We start from the raw sequence: 14,283 nt of genomic DNA, 5'->3' as shown, positions 1-14,283 counted from the left end.
TTTCCGTGTACATGATTTTTGTTAAAGACTCTCAAAATGAACCTAATGCTTTAGCAAAAGAAAATAAAAGCAACCAAAAGGAATTAGAGTTATCCAATTTTCTCAAGGGATTTCAAGATGTTTTTATTGACGACATCCCTTGTGAGCTACCTCCTAAACGAGGTAATGATGACCATGCAATCGAACTTCTTCCAGGAAGTTCACCGCCTAACAAACCTCCTTATAGAGTTTCTCAAGCTCAACAAGAGGAGATTATGCGGCAAGTGCATGAGTTAGTTGAGAAGGGTATGGTTAGGCCAAGCTCATCTCCATTTTGCTCACTTGTGCTATTAGTGCAAAAGAAAGACGGCACATATCGTATGTGTGTCAACTATAGAGCACTAAATAGGATCACTATCAAGAATAGGTTTCCCGTTCCACGGGTAGAAGACCTATTTGATAAGCTACAAGGATCGAACTACTTCAGTAGGATTGACCTAAAAAGTGTCTATCATCAAATAAGGATAGTTGATCAAGACATTGTAAAGACCGCATTTGGTACCACATTTGGTCTTTACGAATACATTGTCATGCCTTTTGGATTGACGAATGCACCAGCCACATTCAACCGCTTGATGGAGAAACTGTTCAGGCCTCATCGAACCTTCACTGGAGTGTTCTTTGATGATATTATCATCTAGTCTAATTCATTGGAGGAACACAAGCAACACCTCCAGGTAATATTTCAAGTTTTAAGAGAGAATAAACTTTATGTTAATCAAAAGAAAAGTGAATTTTTCTTGCAAGAGATTCAGTATTTAAGTCATATTATCTCTCAAGATGGCATCCAAATGGATCCATCTAAGTTAGAGGTAATAAAAGGATGGCCTAAACCAAGGAATCTTCATGAACTAAGAAGCTTTATAGGTATGTGTGCATACTATAGATGCTTCATAGAAAAGTTCTCACAAATTGCGTGACCATTACATGACCTAACAAAGAAAAGCGTTAGGTATACATGGTCTGCTAAGGAGAACAATGCTTTCGAAAAGCTTATCTCTCAACCTGTGCTTACACTACTGGATCTCTCAAAACCATTTGAGGTCCAATGTGATGCTTGTGGTGATTGCCTTGGAGCTGTTTTGCTCCAAGAAGGGCATGCCATAGGCTATGAGAGTCGAAGACTCGACCCTGTTGAGCAAGCTTTAGGCATATATGAAAAGGAAATCCTTGCAGTTCTACATGCCTTAGACTCATGGAAGCACTATTTATTGGGGACTCCTTTCATTCTGCGAACGGATCACCAAAGTCTTAAGTACTTCATGATGTAGACCAAGCTCTCCGACAAACAAATGAGGTGGGCAAATTTCCTTTCGCAATTTCATTTGCATATTGCTCACATTGCTGGCAAGCATAATCAAGTAGCTGATGCACTCTCAAGACGGCCGAGAGTGAATGCGGTTTCCATAACAACTCACAATGATCTATCTTCAATGATAGATGAGTATGCTATTGATCCCGATTTTAGAGATGTGATTTCAGCCCTTGCATTGGGGAAGAAACAAGAGCCATTTACCTTACAAGATGGTTATCTTCTCTATGGAAATAGACTATGCGTTACTAACTCACTACGTGAGAAAGTAATGTATGAATCTCATGCTCCACCTTATGCGGGGCATAGAGGGATTCAGTCTACCTTAAAGGGAATTGAAACATATTTCTATTGGCCTACCATGAAAGTGAACATACAAGAGTATGTTTCTAAATGTGTGGTATGCCAAAAGACAAAATTTGATAGAGGGAAGAAACTTGGATTGCTTCAACCCTTGCCAATCCCTAATTCACCATGGGAGAGCATATCCATGGATTTTATCTTTGGATTGCCTAAGTCTATCCATGGGAATACGGGAATATGGACGATAGTAAACAGGTTCAGTAAACAAGCTCATTTTATACCTGTCAAAAAGACTATTAAAGCCCATCAAATGGCAACCCTCTTCATTTCACAAATCTTCAAGTACCATGGCTTGCCAATGTCCATAGTGTCGAATAGAGATCCTAGAATGACCAGTAATTTCTGGAAGGGTCTCTTTGAGAATTTAGGGACAAGGCTAAACTTATCTTTGGCCTATCATCCACAAACGGATGGCCAAAGTGAAATAGCTAACCTAACCATTCTCGATCTACTAAAAGCCTATGTAACGGAAGTAGATCAAAGATCCCAATGGGAGACGTACTTACCCTTAGTGGAGTATGCTTACAATAATACTGTACATACTTCCACGGGAAAAGCACCTTTCGAGGTAATTGAGGGAAGATCAAAAAGTCCCTTGCTACTTAAGGTACATGGGAAGATCTTCGCTACAGATGAGTATAGCCGAGACCTACCAGAATCTTTCCAAAAGATTAAGGATGCTATCTCTATCTCACAGCAAAGGCAAAAGGCTGCTGCTGACAAGCACAGAAGAGCCCAAACCTTTAAAGAAAACGATTGGGTCTTGTTAAAGTTTCCCAAGGCTCGATTAAGGCACACGACGGGCAAGAATCCTACGGGCCACCAAAAGTACTATGCTAAACTAGCAAAAAGGTATTATGGTCCCTTTCAGATTCTTAGGCCAATCAATGAGATGGCCTATCAACTCAAGTTTCCCAATCATTGGCTCATACACAATGCTTTCCATGTGAGCCTATTAAAGCCTTACAAAGGAGAGCCACCTCAAGAACCAACTATTGAAGACCCACCGGAGATTGAGGACCAAGAGGAGGTGCTGCAGCTCGAGTCCATTCTCCGACATGAAGACAAGGTACTAAGAGGTGGTAAGACTATCCGACGATATCTTATTAAGTTTAAGAATTATCCTTTTGAAGATGCTAGATGGATGCAAGGCATACAATTAAAGGATAACCTAAACCTTGTCAATGCTTACAATGCTTCCCAAGAGTAAGCAAATGTACAAAATGTTAAAAATGAACAAAGTTTTTGTCTTATAAGACTCTCTTTTTCTTTATTGTGCACAAAAATGAAGTAGTATGCATGCTTAGATCAAGTTTGGAGAGACGACGTCTCCCAAACACCAAGTAGAACTTGTCACTCTACTATGGAAGACTGATAGGACTAATGTGCAGACATGCTTGCGGCAGCCTCAGGCTCTCAAGCACCAAATGGACTAGTCATCCATTGTGGAATGATGTCGTAGGGTAACATAGGGATCCTCTACCCGCTAAGAAAAGGACTCATGAATATGATTTATCTTCTCTACACCATACTCGAGGACGACTATGATTTCAAGAGAGAGGTAATGTCATAATAATCAATATCTAATTCTCCTAAATGATTTTCTCATATTAAACTGATCATTTAATGTGGGGAAGTGCCAGGGGAGGAAAGCTAGAATATTGGTTAAGCTAGCAGACCGACCACAATAGGGATCCAAAGGAGGGAAAATAGGGATCCAAAGGGGGGGCCATCTGCAAAAGAGCCATGTGCAACAATGGGCTAAAAAGACCCTAAGGTTCAGCCCATTAAGACTTCCAAAATGCTAAGGTTCCAAAATTCAAACGTTGTGTCCAAAGGTCAAACCTAGGGGAAATTGGATGCTTTGTGTGTGTAAAAAAAGTCTTTGCATATCCCTACATGGGAGGGGGCGAGCCCTGAAGGTAGGGGATGAGAGAGAAAGTCACACACACACACACACACACACACACACACACACACACACACACACACACACACACACACACACACACACACACACACACACACACACACACAGGCTCCCTTTACACAAAGGGAATGAGGGACACATGTCAGCTCCCTAGGCTAGATGCCCACAAGGTGTGCCCAGTTTCTATTGGATGACCCTTGAAATGGACCAATGAGAATTAAGCTAGAGTAAATCTAGTTTAATTAATTAAAAAACATTTAATGAAAGAAACCAATGAGAATTAAGTCTCCTAGAAGACTATTGGGCAGTCTCCCAAGGGGTCCAATGAGCATTCAGGAGCCCAATGGCTTGCCTGATTCCTATTGGCCAGGAGGCAAAGGGGTCCAATGAGAGTTTAGTTTAATTATTTAATTACCTAAAGCTCTCACAAAAGGGGAAAGGGGGACACATGTCAGAAGGCTATCACTTATGCTGCCTAATGGTCATTGGCTTCACTTGGGGAGAGCCAATGAGGGCTCAGCAAGAGCAAATAGCAAGAGGGCTCGCCCAAGAGAGAGAGAGGGGGATGATTTTTGCAAGGCATAAACACACACACACTCACACAATCTCATGTGTGAAGCAAAGAAGACTATCTCTTCCCAAACTTTAATGGAGAGCTCATCACCTACTCCAAGCTTGTGAGATAAAAGCCTACATCAACACTCTCTTGGCATGTGGATGAAAATCCAACCAAGAGCCAAGATTCAATGAATGCTCATCTCCTCTACCAAGCTAATTACTAAGCTAAGCTATGCTAATATGAGTGATTATGTGAGGAGATGTACATCTTTCTCATAAGATACTCCTTCTCCCTCTCAATCTACTCTCATACCCTGCTAGCTCTCACCATCTTCGAAGGTGTGTGAGGTCTTGGGTCTGAGAACGGGGATAATTCATAGGTACCATTTGCTAAGTGTTTTGCTTAGTGCATGAAGCTTTCATCTTCATTGCACTAGCTAGTCTTGAAGGAACACAAAGAATTGTATTGTACAATGTCTCTCTTGATGGGAGAAACCATAATACAAAGCCTTTTGGAGGGGGGACCGGCTCCATGCAAATCCGGTCCTCAACTGTTGTCATTAGCTTAATTTCTCTCTCTTTTGAAAGTATTGTCGATGCTATCTAACTAGGTGTTATGCTTTTTGTTGCTCTCTCCACCCAAGCACTCTTGTAATTCTCATTAGGAATCTATTCTAATGAAATGCCCACTATGTTCATGCTCATTTCCGCTTCACACAAGTTATTAGGCCATTAAATGTTACAAAGGTGAAGAGAAGTGGTTGTGGAGATTACCAGACATCGTGGCTTAGCTCCTCCATAGGCGGAGAAGCCCACTTCATAGAGTTATCGTTCGTGTTGCCATGATTAGCTCACTAATCGTGTGAGTGTTTCCATACCCTAGCCAGGTAGCTCATTCCAGATTGACAATTATTGTTGGCCATTGGAGCTATGCTACGATGGTACCCCCAACATTTGGCGCCGCTGTCGAGGAACGATGGCCTACAATAGTGTAATTGTGGCATAATCGAATGGTTTCCTCACTAATTTCCTCACTAATTTTCCTTGTGTATTTATGGTTTTGTGGATTTTGGATGTGTGTGCATGAAGCAATGAGTTCAATTTCCCCTAATTTGATACCATATCTTGCTAATTGTGTGCCTATACACCCTAATTTCACACTAATCCCTTGATAATTTCACTAATTTTTGCTAACTTACACATTAATTTTCTACTAATTGCACTAACATTTTGTGCTTATGCTTTGATATTTGCCTAGTTACAGACTTGGATTGCATTCTAACATTGCTGATTTGTGCTAATCGCTTATCAATTTGTTGATTTTGGAATGCAAGATCAAGGCTTTGAAGCATCAATAAAATCGGCTACACATTGTGTAATTGGAAATTGGATGGTGCTATTGGATTCAAGAATAGTATGGTATGCTTAGCCATTGTCAAATTGATGATTTGGAACTTTTGATTTTGCACGTTTGCATGCCATCGTAATTCCAAAATTTTCCTAGAATCAAATGTGAAAATTGATTGTTTCATTGCTAATGTGCATTGTTAATTTGCCTAATTGCATGCTTGGATGGTTAATTGCAATGGTGTGCACTAAAATCAAGTGCATCTGTATTCTAATTGAGTGTGTGATTTTCTTGTGTGTGCACTAAAAAATCAATGTGTGCATAATGATTTTGCAAATCTGATAATTGATCTGTTGTGGTCATGCCCAATTAGACATTTGTGAATTCAAATTGCAATTTTGACATGATTAACCCTTGTGTGTGTGCACCTAAAAATTGGTAAAAACTTTCAATTACTAGTGTGTGTGCCTAAACTGTGCTTAATGTGCATGATGAATTTCATGTTTGATTGCAAAATTGAAGTGTGTAATGGTTAATTGCTACATTTTTAAGCTCAAAACAGGGATATACACATTTGAAATGCGGTAATTTTTGACCTAATTTGTCGTTTTAATTGTCTAGTTTTGGATTTTAGTGGTGAAATTAATTGGCAATTGAATTGTTGTGATTATTGTGATTTGATTTGGTTGCAATAATCCCCTATGTGTGGAGAATATTTTAACAAATTTTTGGTAAATTTTTTACTAATTTTTGCATTAATTTTTTATTAATTCTGTAAAAATTTGGTATCTTACAATCTTGATGAGCTGTTTTGTATGCGTATTTACGGCATCATTTTGAGCGCATTTGTGCCCTCATTTGTCGAGTTTTGAGCGTTTTGCTATTTTGAGGGCCAACTTGTTGATTTTGTCGTAATTGGTGTTTTCGGCAAAAACTGTTAATTTTGGTGTGCCAATGCATGTTGAAAGTGTTTGATTGTGATTGTAGATGATTTTGATATTTTTGAAAATTTTGGGTATTTTTAGAGTTTTCGGATAATTTTCGGCCTAATTTTTGCATTTTCGGGCATTTGAAAATTCAAAAGTGAAAACAAATTTCTTCGACGTGAGCACTGAAAAAATTTTACAAGCTTCGGGTGTGCAATTCGGTAAGGCGTCGATGTATGCGACAAGCGGCGGACGGTGAAATTTTGGCTTTGGACGGAAAATCGACTTCAAGGGCTTGTTTCGGTGAGAACTCACTCATAGACCTATTATAGATTTAAAAAGTTAAAAAAAAATCCCCCTCCTTGCGCTCAAGATACTTACTCACCTCCCTTTCACTTTCTTTCTCATCCCCACCCCACTCTCCCTTTCTCTTTCTGCCGAAGTTACTCTCTCTCTATGCTTTTTCATAAGTTTGCCCTCTCTCTCTCTCTCTAACTTCCTCTTTCTTCACCGAAGGTAAATAAAAAATCTCTTTCTTTTTCCCTCCTCGTGGAGTTGACCCCACACACACACAGCAAATCTCTCTCTCTCTCTTTGTCATATTTCCCACATTTAACACACATGACACCCTATTCTCTCTCCTCAAAGGGCACAACACTCTTCTCGCCTCTCTTTGCTACTGACAGAGAGCACGCCGCCATCTCTCTCTCTCTCTCTCTCTCTCTCTCTCTCTCTCTCTCTCTCTCTCTCTCTCTCTCTCTCTCTCTCTCTCTCTCTCTCTCTCTCTCTCTCTCCCCTTCTCCTTCTCATTTATTGCTCTGGAGCCCGCCAGGGTCGCTCCACATAAACCCACCTCGTCTTTTCTCCTTGTTACCATTGCCAAGTGCCCACATTGACTCTCTCTCTCTCTCTCTCTCTCTCTCTCTCTCTCTCTCTCTCTCTCTCTCTCTCTTTCTCTCAATCCTAGCGCAGAGCAAAGCCTAACATCGTTTTCCCTCAGCCCCCCCTGGGCGGAGGGTTGCCTTGGGGGAGGCGTTAAGCCTTAGCTTAGTCCCCCCTCAAAACAGCGAGTTTTGTAGGTTACGAAACAGGCTCTCGACAGGGTTGCGCAACTGTAGCAGGGCAGCGTGAAGAAAGACAGGTCATTTGCTGCCAAGGCGAAGCTAATTCTACCCCAAGCTCTCCATTCAACCATGGCACCGTGACGAAAGACAGGTCCTCTACTGCCAAGGCCAAGCAAATTCTACCCCAAGCTCTCCATTGAACCCCACCAAGCTATTTCCATAGTCTTGCCAAGCTCTCCATGAAACCTGCATTCCACCATACTTGATGAACACTGCAGTTCCAGATGGCAAGCGAAGCTACAGAGATGCCTTTCTCCTCATCACCGGATCAAGAGGTTTGTGTGTGTGTGTGTCCTTCAAAGGTTGAAGTCTTGAGCAATCTCAAAGGTTTTTCCTTTGGAATTTGCAAATTAGTGGCTGGTTCCTTTCTACCTCCTCAAGCACAGGGATGACTACCCCAAAGACCCCGGCCAAAACAAGACCAAGTTTTGCAATAGTGCTGGCAACCCCTAGCAAACTTGATCGCATCACGCAGTTGCAAGCAACTCTTGATCGAGTCTTGGAAGAAAACTTTGAACTCAAATCTTGCCTCCGCAAATTAGAAGAACAATTCAACTCTACGGTTTACCTCACCACCGACAAGGTAAAGGAGGTTGAGGCTAAGGTTAGCCAAGCTCACTCAACAACCATCGCCCAAGTGAAGACGTGTGTAACAAAGGAAATCTCCGAAAAAAAATTTCAAGAAGATAATGCCCTCAAGGTACGCATCGGTGGGCTCCCCTTGCAGTGGTGCACTGTTGAGGACACCCTTGAAGAGGCGATCATCAAACTCAACAACATTATTGAGCCAGTCAACGTCAAGCCAGAGAATGTCACTTGGATCAATGATATACATTGCCATGTGTGTCCTGAGCATTGTGTCCTTACTTTCAAGAACAAAGAGGAGCGGGTGAAGCTTCTACATCAATCCCGCCTTCTCAAAGAAACCAAGATTTGGATTGCAGAAGAACTGACCATGAATCAACTCAAGAGTAAAGCGAGCGAGCTTAAAAGGGTGCATGAAGCGCGTAAGCAAGGAAAATGGGCAATCTATCGAGGTGGCAAAGCGATCATCTAGGAATTTCAAAATCCCAAACCAGCTCTCCCCCCAACCGACCCTTAGGTTTTTGTTTTCTCTTTTTTCCTACTCTACCCTCTTGATAGACCCTCAGTCCTTAATTGATATGTATCAACCCACACTGAGAATGAATCGTTGTAATGTCGTGTTTTTGGTCCCATAGGTCATATATGACCTCCGTGGACGATAATCCAATCTCTCTCTCTCTCTCTCTCTCTCTCTCTCTCTCTCTCTCTCTCTCTCTCTCTCTCTCTCTCTCTCTCTCTCTCTCTCTCTCTCTCTCTCTCTCTCTCTCTCTCTCTCTCTCTCTCTGCGCATGCGTCCCACCCTCCCTTTGCTACTTGCCGTCGTTCCTCTGCCCCTGCACGCCCGCAATTAGCGTTGACTGCTGCCGCCATCGTAGGTAAGTTAGTTAATAATAGAGTTAGTATAGTTAAGAATATTTACTTTAATGTTTATTTTTCAAAAGTCAATCACAAAAAAAATAAAAAATCATAAAGGCATAGGAAAAAATCACAAAAAATCACAAAAAAAACCAAAATTCATTAAAAAATGAAAACTTTGCAAGAAATTCATAAAAAATAAAAATTTGATCACATAAATCACAAAAACAAATCATAAAACCTTCAAAAAATTTCATAAAAGTAATAAAAACTCTCAAAAAATCCAAAGAGATTAGAAAACTCTAAGAAAAATTAGAAAATATTTTAAAAAACTTAAAAATTCTACCAAAAAAATAAATAAATGATAATAATAATAATAAAGAGGAGGGGAGGTGTAGAAAAAGTCAAAAGAGGAAAAAAAAAACAACATTGAGAGAGTCACACATTGCAAGAGAGGCCGAGCAGAAACGCCAAAAAAGCCCGTAAAATAAAAAAGTGCAAAACTATCCAACGCGAGCCGTGGGCGGGGAACAAGTTCAAAGATTTGTCGAAAACGAATGAAAATAAAACCGTAAAAATGGAGAAATTGAGGTTGCATCGAGAGCTGACTAGCTAGGATACTTCACATGAAACTCAATTCAAAACTAAATTTCTACTAAAATTTGGTTGTTAGGGCATTGCTCATGTGCCGAAATTGTGAATTGGGGCCGAGATCTTTACGGCCAAGAACATCATTGTTCTAGCCCAGTTTTGGACAGTGTTCCCACAGTTCAATCAAAGAACATCAGGGACTAGAAGGCATTGTGCAAATAAAATACGGGCTAGTGCAAGTAATTGCGTTGCAAATTGAGCTTCTAGTCGGACGAACAGGAGCACAAATCACATTGGATTGCAGATTGGCTATTTACAGCCCAAATTTTCATCATTTCAAAGGACTATAGTCAAGTCTGACACATTCAAGATAGAGTCAATGAGAGTCTAGCAAGCAATCAACTGCCAAATTTTCCTTGACACAAGCAGTTTTTCCAAGCTGGAGAAGGAGAAATTCTATTGAACAACATCAAATCTTCTAGGAGATAGTTTTTATAGATTGAGCCAGCATGGACTCAAATAAAGCCGAGAATTCAAGTACATCAGAGCAAGCCAGTAGCAGTGGCAACACAGACACAAGTATAAAAGAGTAGCTTCTACAACTATATGGTTACAATGGAGACAAAGTCATATATGCCAATTCAGAAGGCCATATGTACCTAATGAGTAGCAAAAGCAACACAGGAACCAAGATTTTATTAATAAGAGTAAAGCCAGATTCAAAGAACTCCTAGATGTTCACAAAGTTTAGTGGAGCTATGTATCGCAAGCTCAAAGATGAAGTGCAGATAGAAGTGAAGAAAATAGATCCAAATGTTTATCCAAAAATCTGCACAAACCAGCAAACCATCTAGTTGGTGCATATGTAATCATGGTCATTGTACATGGATTACAGTGGCCAGATCTACAGTCAAGAGCCAGAATTGGAAAATCCAATAGATCAGCCAATAGGAGTCAGTCTAATCAGAGAACTAAGCCAAAGACAATATAAGGGTCAAGATGGAGCAATCTACATCATGATGCTCATTGTTTAAGAAGAAGATGTTGACAACTTGGCAAGCACAAAAGCTAAAACTTCTCTGCAAGAGCTTGAGATGGACAAGCTAGTTGAAATACCACCAGTCATGGTATATTGTTTGGATTGTGGAAGAAAAAGTGGACATTTTCCTAAAGATTGTCCAAGAAATCTAGACAACAGGGACACATCAATTTCCAAGCAAAGTACGTAGCAAATTGGAAATACTCACAATCCCAATGTAAGTACATCTAGCTCCTCATTTTTTATGCAATCACATGATTTTGCATTACCATTAGAAGCCCCTGTAAAAGTACGACAAAGTCATAATTTGGATAAAGATGCACAGGCACCTGAAATGCTTAAAATTGATTCTTTGAACAACAAATTTATTCATGAATTTGGGCAAACTGTCCAGTTATCACCGAAAGTCAAAAAGAGTGTAAGGCTTGCAAATGATTCCACATCCACTGCCACAAGTGTGCAACCATTCACGAGCCTAAGGGACACATCAAAAGAAATGCTATTAGCATTGTATGGCACCCATAATTCATATGCACACTATGTAGACCAAAAAGGGCAATTGTACAAAAAGGATCGACTACAGCCTACATACCAGCTCATAGAAGTGTGCCCAATGATAGATCAGAAAGGATGGTTCATTTCACAGGATAGAATCTATTATAGCCCATCCTCTCTAGAGTTGAATGTTTACCGAGTGAACCCAAAAATCTTTTTAGAGCTAAACTCTCCTCCATCAAAAATCAAGCTTCAATGTTGTGACCGAACAAGCATATACTTTGACCAAACAGCCACCGTAGATATAGACGAGAGTCTAAGATCTATGATGCCTTGGGTCATGAAACCACAGAAGCTCATATCATAGGAGACCCATGTGATAGAAAATATCAGGGAAAAGATAATGCTATCTATAGCTTAGCTTGGGGCATTATTTGCCATTTTTCACGGAGGTACATAGATAACTATGCATAAGGTTTACATATGCCAAACACTGACATTGCGACACACAGTGTGCCTTCACAATATCAAAAGGTGAGATCAAATTTGAGTCAAGTACTCTTGAGATCTCATCATAAAGAAGGATTTAGTAATCACCCTAGGAAGGGGAGAGCTATAAATTCATCAAAATCAGCTCATGAACCAAGAAATGTGACACCAATTAGAAGCCCTAGAGTCTATAGCCAACAAATTCCTTCAAAGCAAAAACCATTGAAAGATCATATGGTTGTTGGAAGTTTCCAATTTACCCAGATTCCATCAAAATCTATATACAAATTCTTCTATGAAGATCATCAAGGACAAACGTTTCAGATGATCTCCATAAGTCAAAGTCAAAAGCCGACAAATCCAATAGTGCTCAAGCAAGTGCATGTGAGCAAGCTCAAATATGCATATCGGGATACATATGGCAATGAATACCAGCAAGTTCATGACCTTGTACAAACCCCCTACGGATGGTAAGATTGAAGTCAAAGACTATCTGAAGATGGTGCAAAGCCTCAAGCTACCGGAACATGTGAAAGAAAACTCAAATTCAACAGAAGCTAAAGCTCAAAAGGCTACCCAAAGGTCACCACAAAAATCCTCTTCGAAGAGACAATTTTTGCTAGAAAGTACAATGGATCTTCTAAGATCAAAAGTTACTCAAATGTAAGAAGATAATGCACTACAGCTGCAAGAAAAATGTGCAGCATCACAATCACATTAGGAAAAGTTTGGACTAAAAATGGGCCTTGTAAGAATTGTTGATGTGGCATAGCTTTCAAAAAGTGGGGATCGGTAAATTTTTTGCAAATAAGATCCAAACTTATCGGAGGTTGGATATTTAGAATCTACTCTTCAAATGCTATCTATTGATATATAGCATGCATGTATCGGACATTGCCTTCATGTAGACCTAGAAAAAGGTGATTTTAGATTACCGTAACGGTAAAACAACCTGGCTGATTGAAAAAAATGGCATAACTTTTATAGAAGTCATCCAAACTTTTCGGACCTTGGCTCTTTAGAATCCATTTTTCAAGAACTTTCCAATGATAGGTCATATCATGGGGTTCTAAGCAATATTTAGAGGGGTCTACCGGGCTGCTTTCTTTTGTACAACTTTGATGATGTGGCACTCTTAAAAGGCCCAAAAATGAGTTCAAAATTTTCCTAATGAACGAGCCAACATCGATTGAAGAAGATGAACAAAGCAAAAAAGTTGCAGAAAAAGTTCAACCCAAGGATGCCACCATTGTAAAAGTAGTCAAATCAGATAGAAATCCTTAAAAGATCAAGTGTAACATTATTGGTGAAAACAAAGAAGATCTATCATGTGAACTAAAGATGGACTTTCAGCTAGATAAGAACCTCATGTCATTTGGCACTTGGAAAAAAATTCCAACCACAGTGGAAGATGCTCTTGAGTTGGTGAGCATATCTGTAAACAAATGAGTAGAATGCTAGGGAATCATTTCCACCACCATTCAAATAGGTTCACAGATCATCATGACCCGAATCCATGTGATCACAACACATCATATTGGAAATTTCACTAGTGATACAGAGTTCAACAAAGATGTAGTCATCACAGACAACAAAGAATGAAGACCAAGACTAGTCACCAACGAACGACAGTACAAAGTCCTCAAGTGAAATTAAAATGGAGACTAATGTCAAAGTAGATCTCATTGAAAATGATTCATCTCTATCAACCAGAATCTATGAAAATATTAAAGAAGATCGAGCAATGAAAATTGCAGATCAAACAGAACAAACAAAAGCCATGAAAGCTATAGAGAAGAGAATTCCACCAAAAAAGAAGTAACGAAGATCAAGATTGCAGACAACCAAGAAGCAATAAAAAGTCCAAAGATCAATCACTCATTTCCAGCTGACTCAACTGATGTAAGTCAAATTGGAAAACAGAGTCTCAAGCCACCCTCCATAGAGACCAAGCTAGATCAAGATGAGACCATGGCAAAAGCATGACAAAAATCTTCAAGAGTACCTCCAATGGAAATAGCTATAGTTCTCAGCAATACAAATGGAGCGAGTGTCAGATGCAATGCTTTATTGGATAAATAAGCAAAATGCAATTTGGTTGTAGATAGTATCCAAAGAATACTCGAGATCACTCTAGGTAAACAGAAAAATAAAGCAATGCTAGGTATGGTTGTGAGTCAAGAAGAAATGGTAAAAGCATGAAGAGCAGGTAAAGTTTGAAGTGAATCCTTTGAAGGAAATGCATGTAGATGTCATCCTTGGATATCAGTGGCTAGATCAACACAAGTCATACAGAGAAGATACAATGTTGCTACTCTCTTTCCCAAGTGGTAGCAAGCAACAAATAAAGATACCATTAATGCTAGATTTAGAGTTGAAAAAGTCACAAGAATTAACGACAAATGTTTCAGACAAAGGTAAGGCTAAATTGGACCTTCCATCAACTAGCACAAAAGGTGTGACAACATATGCCTCAACATCAAAGAACCCTCATGGATGAGCTTATTTTAGCAAGTCAAGCTTTCAAAATTTTAAGTCAATTGCTGACCCAATTGAAACCTCTAGGGAGACACCCAAAAAAACAAAGATATATCAGCCCAAGTACTCAAGAAAGAAAAAAATTCAAGCC

General features: G+C 39.7%; 1 pseudogene; it reads left to right on the top strand.

Annotated features, from left to right (window-relative positions):
• Nucleotides 1-7,988: 7,988 nt before the first annotated feature.
• Nucleotides 7,989-8,820, top strand: LOC147451809 (uncharacterized; annotated as a pseudogene).
• The last annotated feature ends 5,463 nt before the right edge of the window (nt 8,821-14,283 follow it).

The sequence above is a fragment of the Adiantum capillus-veneris genome, chromosome 8 (genome assembly GCF_014529385.1).
Source record: "Adiantum capillus-veneris isolate H3 chromosome 8, ASM1452938v2, whole genome shotgun sequence".
NCBI classification, from domain to species: domain Eukaryota; kingdom Viridiplantae; phylum Streptophyta; class Polypodiopsida; order Polypodiales; family Pteridaceae; genus Adiantum; species Adiantum capillus-veneris.
The sequence above is the reverse complement of the archived record's forward strand: the minus strand, read 5'-3'. Positions and strand labels throughout refer to the sequence as shown.